This window comes from Danio rerio, chromosome 6 (assembly GCF_049306965.1).
Source record: "Danio rerio strain Tuebingen ecotype United States chromosome 6, GRCz12tu, whole genome shotgun sequence".
Lineage (NCBI taxonomy): Eukaryota > Metazoa > Chordata > Actinopteri > Cypriniformes > Danionidae > Danio > Danio rerio.
Genome location: NC_133181.1, coordinates 45982077 through 45995000, shown reverse-complemented (window position 1 = coordinate 45995000; position 12924 = coordinate 45982077). Strand labels below are relative to the sequence as shown.

General features: G+C 35.2%; 1 protein-coding gene across 2 annotated transcripts in view; it reads left to right on the top strand.

The window, feature by feature from the left end:
• mdfic2 (MyoD family inhibitor domain containing 2) overlaps positions 1-12924 on the top strand; it is a 35765-nt gene that overhangs the window by 11742 nt on the left and 11099 nt on the right. The gene's annotated exons all lie outside the window — the stretch shown is intronic.

Sequence of the window (12924 nt, the reverse complement as noted above, 5' to 3'; positions counted from 1 at the left end):
ATGCGAGTGGATGTATGTCAGCCATGTACACAATCAAAAAGTGAGCTCCCCCTTTTTTTATGAACTCGGGTGGGTTTTATGCCTCTGGGCTACGCAGACGTTCAATCCCAGTGTGTTTCAAACGCCCATCAAGCCCATGGGCTCATAACAGAGATACCTTTCAATGAGTAAATGATCCCCATCTGACATGACAGGTGATTTTCCTTTGCGTCCAATTAATAACCTCATTTTAACAATTAACAATGGAGGATTGTGGAAAGCCCTGCGGAAAGCGAAGGCCTAAGGGATCGGCAGCAGATTTAGGATTCGCCAAAGCAAAGCAGACCCTCATAGGTTCATCATCCCCGGTCATAAGGTCACGCTCTTTTTCAGGTGTTGGGTCTCTGAGGATGGGATGGGGTAAAACGTAAGGTTGGAGATGAGCTGGGGAGGGAAAGCGCATATGGCAGGGAATGATGGAGTCTCTCTTTACACCCCACGGAGAAGAGGAAATTAAAGACCAGGCGGAGGGAAGGAGAGCGTTAGGGGGTGTTTGTGAAAGGAAAGGGTGATTTAAGTGTCAGTACAGGGGGGGATGGGGCTGTGGAGTTAATTACTGAGTAATGAGGGACAATTTATTGTCTTCTTGTTAGACACATCAAAATGGCTATTGTGAGACTCTCTGTTAATGTGTCCCCTTAGAGCTCGGTGCTAAAGGTCTCGAAAGCTTGTCTGGGGCTTTAGTAGCCCGCCAGAGTCTGATGCAGCCATCCTGGGACCCCAAGGGCCCCCCGGAGCCACTGAAATACCACCAGGTGCTTTTAGTGTCGGTCCCCGAGTCAGGAGAATTTATTCCGAGAAATAATGAGAGTTGCATTAGCAGAGTATTGATCCGCCTCAGTGTGGCCTTCCCTGGTGAGCCTGCGGTAAGTCTTTCGAGGCACCTCCCAACCCCACTAAATCTTCACATCCTCAGTTATACAGCCCTCTCCTGTTGTTTCCAACGTTGTGTCCATCCGTTTTATTTTAGGTCAAAGTTTGTAATTCATCTCTGGATTTGTGAAGTTTATTCTGGAAATATTAAAACTAGGAAAGGAAAGATATGATTGATGTTGAGTGATCCCGTTTTAAAACAATTACCTCAAAAATCAAACCAAAGTTTTTGATGAAAAGATGTAAATGATTTAAATTGGAAATATACTACAGGGCTGTTGAATGCTTGAACTGTATGAGGACAAAACCTGATAAATCTCCTGAAAAACAACATCTGAACAATGTGTTTAGGAGTGGCAACTATCATTTAATTGGAATAATTGACTCCATTCTATTGAGTTAAAATAATCCACAACGTGTATTTTGTAGTATTTACCTTGTCTGTCATGAATATTTCACAATATAGTTTTTGCCCTGTTTGTAATTAAATAAATGCAAATTGGTAAACATAACAGACTTACCTAAAGTCAAAAATACACAACAAAACCGAAAACCTAATGAAAACCTAATGTAAGTAATAGTTAAATAAATTATAACACATTTTATTTAATTATATAAAACTCTTATTAAGGTCAATTAACACCACCACTTTTACCACAGTTAATTAGCACCACTTTCAGCTAAAAATGTCATTTTTAGAATATGTGTTGGCTGTTCCTTTGCATAACTACAACTGGTTTGAAGGTTTTTTTTTGTTTTTTTTTTTGGAAGATTTATTATTGTCTATATATTATCGTTATGTACACTACCTGACAAAAGTCTTGTCGCCTATCCAAGTTTTAGGAAGATCAAATAATAACTTGACTTGTTGTTGATCTTTTGGTATCAGAAGTGGCTTTCATAAAAGGCAAAGGCCTCTAGATTATGCTTATTTTACCAAGAGAAAGTATGATCATGCCTTGATTTTTAATTATTTAATTAGGATAACTCAAATAACTTATTAAAGTCATCTGGAATGGCAAAGCAAACATTCTTGCAGGACTCTGAGAGTTCATCAATATTCTTTGAAATCATCTTCAATGCCTCCTTCTTCATCTTACCCCAGACATGCTTAATAATGTTTATATTTGGTAACTGGGATGGCCAATCCTAATGCACCTTGGCCTTCTTTTCTTTCAGGAACTTTGATGTGGAGGCTGAAGTATGAGAAGGAGAGCTATCTTGCTGAAGTATTTGCCCTCTCCTGTGGTTAGCAATGTAATGGGCAGCACAAATGTCTTGATACCTCAGGCTCTTGATGTTGCCATCCACTCTGCAAATCGCTCGCACTACCCCATACTGAATGTAAACCCAAACCATGATTTTTCCTTCACCAAACTTGGCAAATCCACCTTCTGCCACTTTTCCAATTGATCAACTAGAATTCAATTTTTTATTTGTTGCTCTAACAACTGGGATCAACGGCAAGATAATTGTCAGCTAGTCTAATTATATTGTTTTTATCATCTCCATAAAAACAAAAATGGCAAACTACAGAATGCAGATGTAGTGTTTCTTAATATGGTCACATCGCTAACTACTTGCCTGTCTTACATAATACAGCAGTATTAGTCATTTTCTCAAATCTCCATGAATGGTGGATCACTGATTTTACCAAGAAAGCATCAATTGGTAACTACTGTATTTGTTGGAAACCACCTTTTTTTGAGTCGAGGAAAGAAGCATCAATTCATTGAACTAAAGTGCGTGCGATTCTCAAGACCACTTCTTGAAGGAAAGTCAGTAAAATCATCCTTCAGCCCTTTGCTAGACAGAGAAACGCCAGCCTTTGATGTGGTGCGCATGAAATCAGGCCACAGAACAAAGCCGCCGTCACCAACAGCCAGATGTCAAAAGTAATCCGTACCAATTATTATTGAGTACCTGTCATGCATGATTCACAAGCTGCAGTATCAATAGAGAGACGTGCGTCTGCATGACATACAACCCCAGAGGAGAGGATATAAATACAATCAGCTCTAAATAACATGTTAAACATGCCTAAAATGATCACATTAAACATATTTTGTCCTTTTCCAGCAACAAACTTGAGTTAACCCATGTCTTTTTACCCCCTGGTGCAGATTGTAATCTAAACCCAGCGGTAATGGCATTTCTGATCTGCGATAATGCACATTGCAATCTTGTTTTTGTAACTCAAATGAAAATGTTCCATCAGCAGCTGAATCTGCTTTTGAAATGATCTCGCGAGTAGAATATGGGAATGTCTATAGAATGCAAATGAGTTTTCTCTGGACGTGCATAAATTAAGCGATGAGGCTCCTGCAGTAACACCAAGCTGTCTATTAATAGATTAATAGAATTCCAAATGAGGCTTTATTTACGACTCGGCTCCACGAACAAGATTCCTCCCCTGGTGCTTCAAGAGCCAGAGGAACAAACTCTTGGTCCAGTTTAATCCTAATGGAAGCTTTCTGAAGGAAAATGCATCGCTTTTTGCATTACAAACAAAGTGCTTTCCTTATAGCTCAGCATCGGCTTTTACAGCTCAGTGCTCAGATATACAGTATACCCCCAATGCCATACGTTGAGTATACATTATTGAGTGCTTTTCTAAGACACATTCGTGGTGTTGTTCTCTTTTGTTCTCCAAACGTCCCTTAGGGGCCACCGACAGCAAGCTCAAACTCTTTCTGAGGAGAGACTACAATTTTTCCGCCATCCGAGTCAACTTTTTCATTCATCAAAATGGCAGAACACGTATGCATCGGGCTCCCTATAGAATTGTCCTCTGAGGAACGTCTTCGTCAGTTTGAGAAAACAAGTACTGTAAACCAACAGTGTGTTACTGTAGGTAACAGGCCACCTCATTAATCACAACAAGTTATAGCTTATGTAATGGCAAAACAACCTCAGCCTAACAGTCATAGACTCGTGTCATGCACAAACTTGGGTGTATGATTTTATTTTATTTTTACCAGTCTATGAATTGTCTTTGAATCAATAAATGGACCTCAATAAAATACAGATATGCTCACTGAATACAAACCTCATAGATCACTCAGATCTTTAGGATCATATAAACTAGAAATTCCAAGGGTTCAGTCAAAGCAGGGTGAATCAGCCTTCAGCTACTGTGCCCCTCGCTGCTGGAATCAACTTTCAGAAATGATCAGATGTGCTCCAACATTAGGCACGTTTAAATCAATACTGAAAACACATCTATTTAGCTGTACCTTTAATGAATGAGCATAGTGCTACATCTGACAGATAACACTATTATGCCATTCGTTTCTTTTTAATTCAAGGTCAAGGTCGAGGTTAAATTTATTGTCTCCCGTAGGAGAAATTTGTTTTAGAAAAAAGGTTCTGCTGTACATAGACACCAACAAGACAACATGTAACATACATACACATTAAAATCTAATCCTAAAATACCTCCTAATATAAATACTTTTATAATACTTTTTATTTTTATAATTCTTTTATGACCTAGTTTTAACACATTTTAATCTGTTTTTAGTCATTTTTATTCTTTATTGTTTCTATTTTCTTATACTTGTCTTATTTATTTCTGTTAATGTACAGCACTTTGAATTTCCTTTGTGTATGAAATGTGCTATATAAATAAACCTGCCTTGCCCTTGATGCTGTTTAAATATAGCAAATGACATTGGTCTTTACCTTTTTTTTGTCAGCTATACTTGACTAAAATAGCTGTCAAGAACTGACATACATTAAAAGGCAGCCATGATGCATAAAACATGGCATTTCTGACATGACATCTGTGGCAGCGCATCAAAAAAATCCATCTTTGATAATTCATGACGTTCACCATATAAACCAGTAGTTTTTGAAACTGTGCATTGATTCTGTTGTGTTCTGTTGAGCGCAAACTCTCAAATAAAACCGTCATTCTGAAATTTACGAAGCCGAATGTTTAGGCAGCTCTAGTCAAACAGGCCTTTGCTGAACGTTTACATGAATAATGCGCATCTGTGTGGCCGATTTTATTCGAATAGAATCGAGACAAAACGTTGACAAACTGTTGCCCTTTTTATTATTTAGTGGAGATGTGCTTTTTGTACGTGTCGTAATGTGTTGTGAAGTCCTGTATGTCAGCAGGTGAGCCTGATATGAACAAACAGCACACGCTTGCCATCATCAATAAGACATGAGATCACAAACAGGGCATAAACAGAGCTTACACATCACAAATAAACTCCTGTGCGCACCACAACAGATGGAGATGCAAAGGCTGCACCAAAGAAAAGGTCAATGGTCAGCCATTTTCTCAAAATAAACCTAATTAAAAATTGCAAAACTTGCATTCTAAAGTAAACTGATAAAAGAGATGCAACAGTCTTAACATCCCCTCCTCAGCCTTCGTGGGGTTGTTCATTTGTGTAGTTACAACTCATTGTTCTTCCCAAGTTTAAAAACAAGGACTGTCAAATGTCAAACTATTCAACAGCATAGAAAGGTTACAGCGCAGTGGCATCTGTGCGGGTATGAATATGTGTGTCTGACATCTGTATTGACATAATGTATTACAGACAATAATTTTAAAAATGAATGTATATTTAAAATGTAATTTTAAAAACGGTCTAAAATTTTTATTAATTTTTTTTAATTGTTTTTTTTTTACTATAACTTGCGGGCGGCACGGTGGCTTAGTGGTTAGCACTGTCACCTCACAGCAAGAAAGTCACTGAGTCCCAGCTGGGCCAGTTGGAATTTCTGTGGGAAGTTTGCATGTTCTCCCTGTCTTGGCGTGGGTTTCCCCCAGGTGCTCCAGTTTCCCCAACAAGTCTAAAAACATGTGCTGTAAGTGAATTGGATAATCCAAATTGGCTGTAGTGTAAGAGTGTGTGTGTGAATTTGAGATTGTATGGGTGTTTCCCAGTACTGGATTGTTGCTGGAAAGGCATACACTGCCTAAAACATATAAAACATATGAATAATTGGTGATTCATTCCACTGTGGCGACTCCTGATAGGGACTAAGCCGAAGGAAAAATGAATGAATGAATGAATGAATGAATGAATGAATGAATAAACTAACTTGCAAAAAGCATTTACATAAATAATGAAAATAATACTCATTTGTGAAAATATTATCAAAATAATTATAATAAGGTATTTTTAATTTAACTTAACTTAAGTTTATTTGTAAAGCGCTTTTTACAATAATTATTGCGTAACAATCAAATTAAGATAAGGTTACAGTCAAATATAAGTTACTATATATATATATATATATATATATATATATATATATATATATATATATATATATATATATATATATATATATATATATATAGTGTGTGTGTGTGTGTATATATATATATATATATATATATATATATATATATATATATATATATATATATATATATATATATATATATATATATATATATATTACACAATACATGATGGGAAAAAAATCTGATCATGTAAAGTTCCTGCTATATACTGTATGGCATTTTTTGCAGAAAAGATTATATTATATTGTTATAGCCTGTAACGTGATACATGAAAATTAGTGACTTTGGACACCATTTATACTGCAGATATAACCAAAAACTATGGCATGTGTCTGCACATACTGTAAAATCATATTATTTCGGGATATTGCATTTATAACAACAGTTCAATGGCATAATCAATCACGGATAGTTGAAAACCTTTTGTATTTGGAACTACTTTCTTCCGCCATTTTTTCCCGCAATATTTGTCAAACTGTAGAGTGTCTTCTGTTTGTCACTGTATGTGGGCGGAGTAATACAAAAGGGTGAAGGATTAAGTGGCTGGACGAGTGCTGTTACTGGCAGAATATAGCACGGCTATCAGCCAATCAGACTCAAGAACTAGAAAGAAATGTTGTATAAATATATACCATATATCGTTTTTTCTTCTTGCTATGCTTAAATGAATACTAGTTATCTTGCAAAATAAGTTGAAAATTATGTACTGTCACCATGGCAAAGATCAAATAAACTAGTTATTAAAACGTCCATGTTTGGAAAAATCAATTGGGAAATACTGCATTTTTAAAAGAATTAAAATAATAATTTTTGACTTCAACTGTATATGCATATATCACTAATGGAAATTTACATGCACTATAAACTTCTATATATACACTTTATGTGTAGCAAAAATTTTAAATGATAATATGCTCAGGGCTCAACAATGACTGCCTGGTGGCCCGGGGCCAGAGTGAAAGACACTCGGGAAAGTAGACAGGATTGTTACTGGCCCCTATCGGCCAGTAACGATGAGCGCGTTTTTTTTTTTTTTTTGTAACCTGGTAACAACCAGTACAGCAAAAGGTGGCAACATGACGGCAAAATTAAACAATGGGGCTAAAAGAAAACGTCTGTTTCTAAAGTCTTAAAAGCAGACAATTATACAAAATTAAGAAACTGAAAAAAAAGAAGAAAAAAACAGTTGTCAGCTTGGCAAGGCATTTTTATAAAAATTGTTTAGAATTGCATTAAAATCCCACCATTTTTTGGTGGGGCCAATGAAAATTTTGGTAAGGCAAGTAAAAATCTCAACCAATGGCCCGATCGGACCCGTATAAAAAATCCTTAGCGTTGAACCCTGATGCTGTAAACACTGTAGCAGCACAGTAATTTTGAGTAGTAAAGCATTGTTCATTCTGGGCTGTACACAGTGCATGCAGCAGTAACTCGATTTGTCTCCACAATTTCAATCAGAAACTGTCAGACCTTTGAAAAGTGTCCACATTAATCAGAGTTGAGCTCAAGTATGTATGGGCTACTAGAGAAAGTTGCTTTTTTCCCCATGAAGGCATGTTTAGCACAACAGTTCTGTGTGCTCTCGCTCCTGACAGTAATTGCAGCTCAAGGAGGTCATCAATAATGTATTCAAGATCACTTACACATCATGGAGCAGTCATGGGTTTAAAGAGAGATGCTAAAAAAAACTACTGTGCAAAAGGTTCAGGGAAAATGAGGTCTTCAAAGAGACCTTGGAAACGGTTTACTGCTGTAAACAATATATTTTGTCATTCGAAAAGCTGTGGTCAAGATTCATTCATTTTCTGTTCCGCTTAATCCCTTTATTTATCAGGGGTTGCCACAGCGTAATGAACTGCTAACTTATCCAGCATATGCATTACGCAGCGCACACCTTTCCAGCTGCAACCCAGCTCTGAGAAACATCCATACACCCTTGCATTCACACACATACACTACGGCCAATTTAGCTTATTCAATTCACTTATAGCGCATGTCTTTGGACTGTGAGCGAAACCGGAGTACCCGGAGAAAACTCACACCAACACGAGGAGAACATACAAACTCCACACAGAAATGCCTGTGGTCCAAATATGACATTGGATTACAGTTACATAAACTGAAGTGTGCAGTAGGTTTGATTATAAGGTGGCATTTGAGCCTTTTTAAACATAAAATCTACATAATAAATGTAAAATTTGTGATAATTTACATTTAGAGTACATTTAGGGTCTCTGTCATGTTCATGTATGAAAGAGAACTTACACACACACATTGTTTGCTATATGAAATGCAAAAACTTTGAAGCTAAATACCTTGAAATCAAAATCTCAAAGTGACAATCGCTATGTAGCTTAGTAAAAATGAAGACAAGATGATTTTATTTTAGCTTGGAGCTGCACAACTGAATGATTTAACGTTTAAATATCACGATTGATTATTTTAGGTCTATTAAACTTTTGACAAGTATAATAACTAGGGATACTTGTCATGTAAAATTATGACAAACATTAGTCCTTTGCCTTTTCAACAACATTTGTCTGTGCGTTAAGCCTTCAGAATGATTATCATAGAAATACAGGGGTGACAGTTTAGAGTTTGGACAATTTTGTAGTGATCAATATAAATGATTCAAAAGACATAGTTATGCCAAATGGTGGCATCAAGAAACTAGTATACTATACATGTACTTGTAACCAATGACTGATTTGTTGGGTCACTTTGAATATACATACAGCTAAAGTCAGAAATATTACCCCCCCCCCCCCCCCCACCCCACACACACACACACCCTCCGTTTATTCCCCCCCACCCCCCCCCCAATATTTCTTTAACTGAGAGATTTTTTCAACACATTTTTAAACATGATAGTTTAAATAACTCATTTCTAATAACTGATTTATTTAATCTTTTCCGTGATGACAGTAAATAATATTTTACTACATATTTTATATACTAGACACTTTTACACAGCTTAAAGTGACATTTAAAGGCTTAACTAGGTTAATTAGGCAGGTTAGTGTAAATAGGCAAGTTATTGTATAATGACGGTTGGTTCTGTAGACTATCTATAAATTATATAGTTTAAAAGGGCTAATAATTTTGACCTTAAAATGTATAGAAAAAAAAATGAAAAACTGCTTTTAATCTAGCCGAAATAAAACAAATAAGACTTTCTCCAGAAGAAAAAAAAATTATCAAACATACTGTGAAAATGTCCTTGTTCTGTTAAACATCATTTGGGAAATATTTAAAACATTAAATAAATTCAAAGGGGGGCTAATAATTCTGACTTCAACTGTATATACATACAAACATTTTATTAAAAAAAGTGGTTCCACAGAATAATTAAAAAAGGCATACTAATTCATATTTTATTTGTATATCTATTTGATTTAAGCATATATATATATATATATATATATATATATATATATATATATATATATATATATATATATATAGGCATACTATTTAATATTTTGTTATTAAAACTGTATTTTAACTAGATATTAATAGTTTATTAACCAAGAAGAATTCGAAATAGCATGTTTAAGCGGAAGTTGATATAAAGCAATGAAGCTTCTTTTTCTGCATATCTCTATGGCAAGCCCTTTTGACATTTAATCATCAGCCCGTACTAGTACTTATTTTTTAGACACTAGTATCTTTTGCATTAAGTACAAGTACTTATTCATTAGATACTAGTACTTATCAATTAGATACCAGTGTATATTTAATTATTACTAGACTTTATTCAGTAGATAGCATCTTTTTAATAAACACTAGTACTTATTAATTAGATACGAGTACTTGTTTAGTAGATACTAGTAATTATTATATAGATACTACAATGTATTTAAAAGATACTAGTGCACATTTATTAGATACTAGTACTTGTCTCAAATGTCACTAGTAAAAATATTTATTTTACTAGTAAAATGTTTAATTGAACTCTACACGTTCTTTTGGATTAGTCATAACATAAGATGAAAAGCAGAACTGACTTGTAAAATAAGAATAGTTACAAGTCATAATAAAAGATACTCGTGTCTAATAAATAAATAATAGTACTAACAAATAACTAGTATTTATTAGTTACTAGTATTTTATGAGTTGGCAACAGTATTTATTTAATAAGTACTAGTATTTACTAAATAGATACTAGTATCTACTAAATAAGTACTAGTGACTATTAAATAGATACTAGTATCTAATAAGTACAAGTAATGAATAAGCATTAGTATCTAAAACATAAGTATTAGTATCTAATGAATTAGTATCTAATGAATGAGTACTAGTATACATATATATATAGTAGTATACATATATATACTAGTATACAAATAACTAGTGTCTAATGAGTATTTTTAAAGAGCACTAATATCTAAAGAACAGGCACTAATATCTAACATTAGTATCACTAGTAAGCACTAGTATCTAATGAATAAGTACTAGTATTTAATGGAAAACTTCCATTCTTATCTTAAAAATAAGTACTAATAACATGAAAATAGATACAGGCTATTGATTAAATGCCAAAACGGCTTGCCATATATCTCCCATGTGCAGAGTGGAGACAATGGGCAATGACAGTTTGATAGTGGTTCAGTGATCTGTACTAAAGCTTTCTGACTCCATGCTTCCACTTTGTGGACAGACAATGAATCACACTCCTAAATCTGATCTCCAATTCCTATTTGGACTGATTTTTCAACCAACTCAGAGGATCTGTTAAATATAACTTTGCCATTAGATAATAATATACCCTTAATTAATGGTATCTCTGGTTTTAAACACATCAAAACATGTATATTCTGTATTCTTGGACCTGAACATGAATATCATGACAGTTAATGTGATGCCGGCCTTTAGATCATTCACTGAATCGGCGATCTAACATAACAATGAACCTCTCCAACACCAATCTTCTCATTTTCCGTACTAATTATGTAAATATGTGGCCTGAGTATCTGAGCTGATGGCATGAAATTACAGACATTTATGTGCATACCTGCTGTCCTATTGCTTTACTAATGGAACTAATTGGCCACTCCTTTAGAATAATTGCAGTGACGAGGGTCAAGTTCTCCACTGGCCTGTTCATTCAAGTATTGTTTTTTAGCATACATTCAGAACAGAGAGCAATTAAGACAACGGTGAAGAGAGGTCCTCACGCTGCCATTCGGGACTAGTGATGGTGAAAGAGACTAGTGATGTTTTACACAAGGCTAAACAAGAGTGGATGGACCTGAAGAAGTGTGACAGCAAATCATTTTAGGGCAGGTAGCAACAGAGATGCATCTTACATATTACTTATGATTAATCAAGGCGATGTTGCATGGGCGACAGAGTAGCTCAGTGGTTAGCATCATCATCTTAGCAAGAAGGTCACTGGTTCGAGCTTCGGCTGGGTCAGTTAGCATTTCTGTGTGGAGTCAACATGTTCTCCCCGTGTTTGTGTGGGTTTTCTCCGGGTGCTCCGGTTACCTGGAGGACATGCGCTACAGGTGAATTGAATAAACTAAATAAGCCGTATGTGTGTAAATACTGTAAGTATGTATGGATGTTTCCCAGTACAGGGTTGCAGCTGGAAGGGCATCCACTGTGCAAAACATATGCTGGATAAGTTAGCGGATCATTTCGCTGTGACCACCCCAGATGAATAAAGGGACTAAGCCGAAGGAAAATGAATGAAAGAATGAATGAATGAATGAATGAATGAATGAATGAATGAATGAATGAATGAGGACAATGTGACTTCCATCTTTGTTTGACCAGTTTAAAAAGATACTTCACCCAAACATGAAAATTCAGCCATCATTTATTCACTAAAAGTTACTATGGATGTCAATGGCTGCCAGTTTTCATCAAGATGGTCTTAAAAAAAACACTCTTCTCACTGAAATCCTGTAGAATTCATCCAAACACGACTTTAAAACTACTATGGTAATATGGTAAATGTAAGCACATATGTACAACCAAGTATGAAATGAATAGCTTAGTAAAGGCTAAAGACATTGCTAAGATGTTTAATGTTTTAAAAGATTTTTATCAAGTTTTATCCATAAAATGTTCAAATTAAAAGAATCCAGCATTCATCAGCCTTGTAGTATCCCACCAAGAGATTTTGTGCTTAATAAACATCTAACAGACATCTAAACATAGACGACTTGGCTACAGTGAAAGTGAATGAATTCATGTAATATTTTAAGTGTATATGGATAAATAAATATTTTGTTGGTCATGATGAAAAGTATTTTGTTTGAAGAATTGTTTTAAGTGCAGGATAATAAATAAATCACATAAAAATAAAAAATAAAAAAAATAAATCAAGTAGGCCTCAATTAGGGCTGTCTGTGAAAATCTAATAGGCATCAAGTCCAAAACTAGACTAGTCATTAAAGGTGCTGTAAGTTTTTGACATAAAAGGATAAAAGGATAAAATACCCTAATGTGTGTGCATATATAAACATATCAAGTGAACACTCGTTTATCTGAAAAGCAATGCTGTAGTCAGATATTCTGCTTTAAAAATGTCCATTTTGTCCGTCTTTGTTTTGGTTCTTTTAATCCGCCCACTGCCAATTTAGCCAATGATTTTTCAGTACCCCGGGTTGCCTTGTTAAAAAACCGCATGTTTTTTTCGTACATTGAGAAAGGCTCTCAAAGCATAAGTCTGTGACCAAAATGCGACCTCCGGTAGACAGTAGCAGACTCCGAAATGAGACGCAGATTCA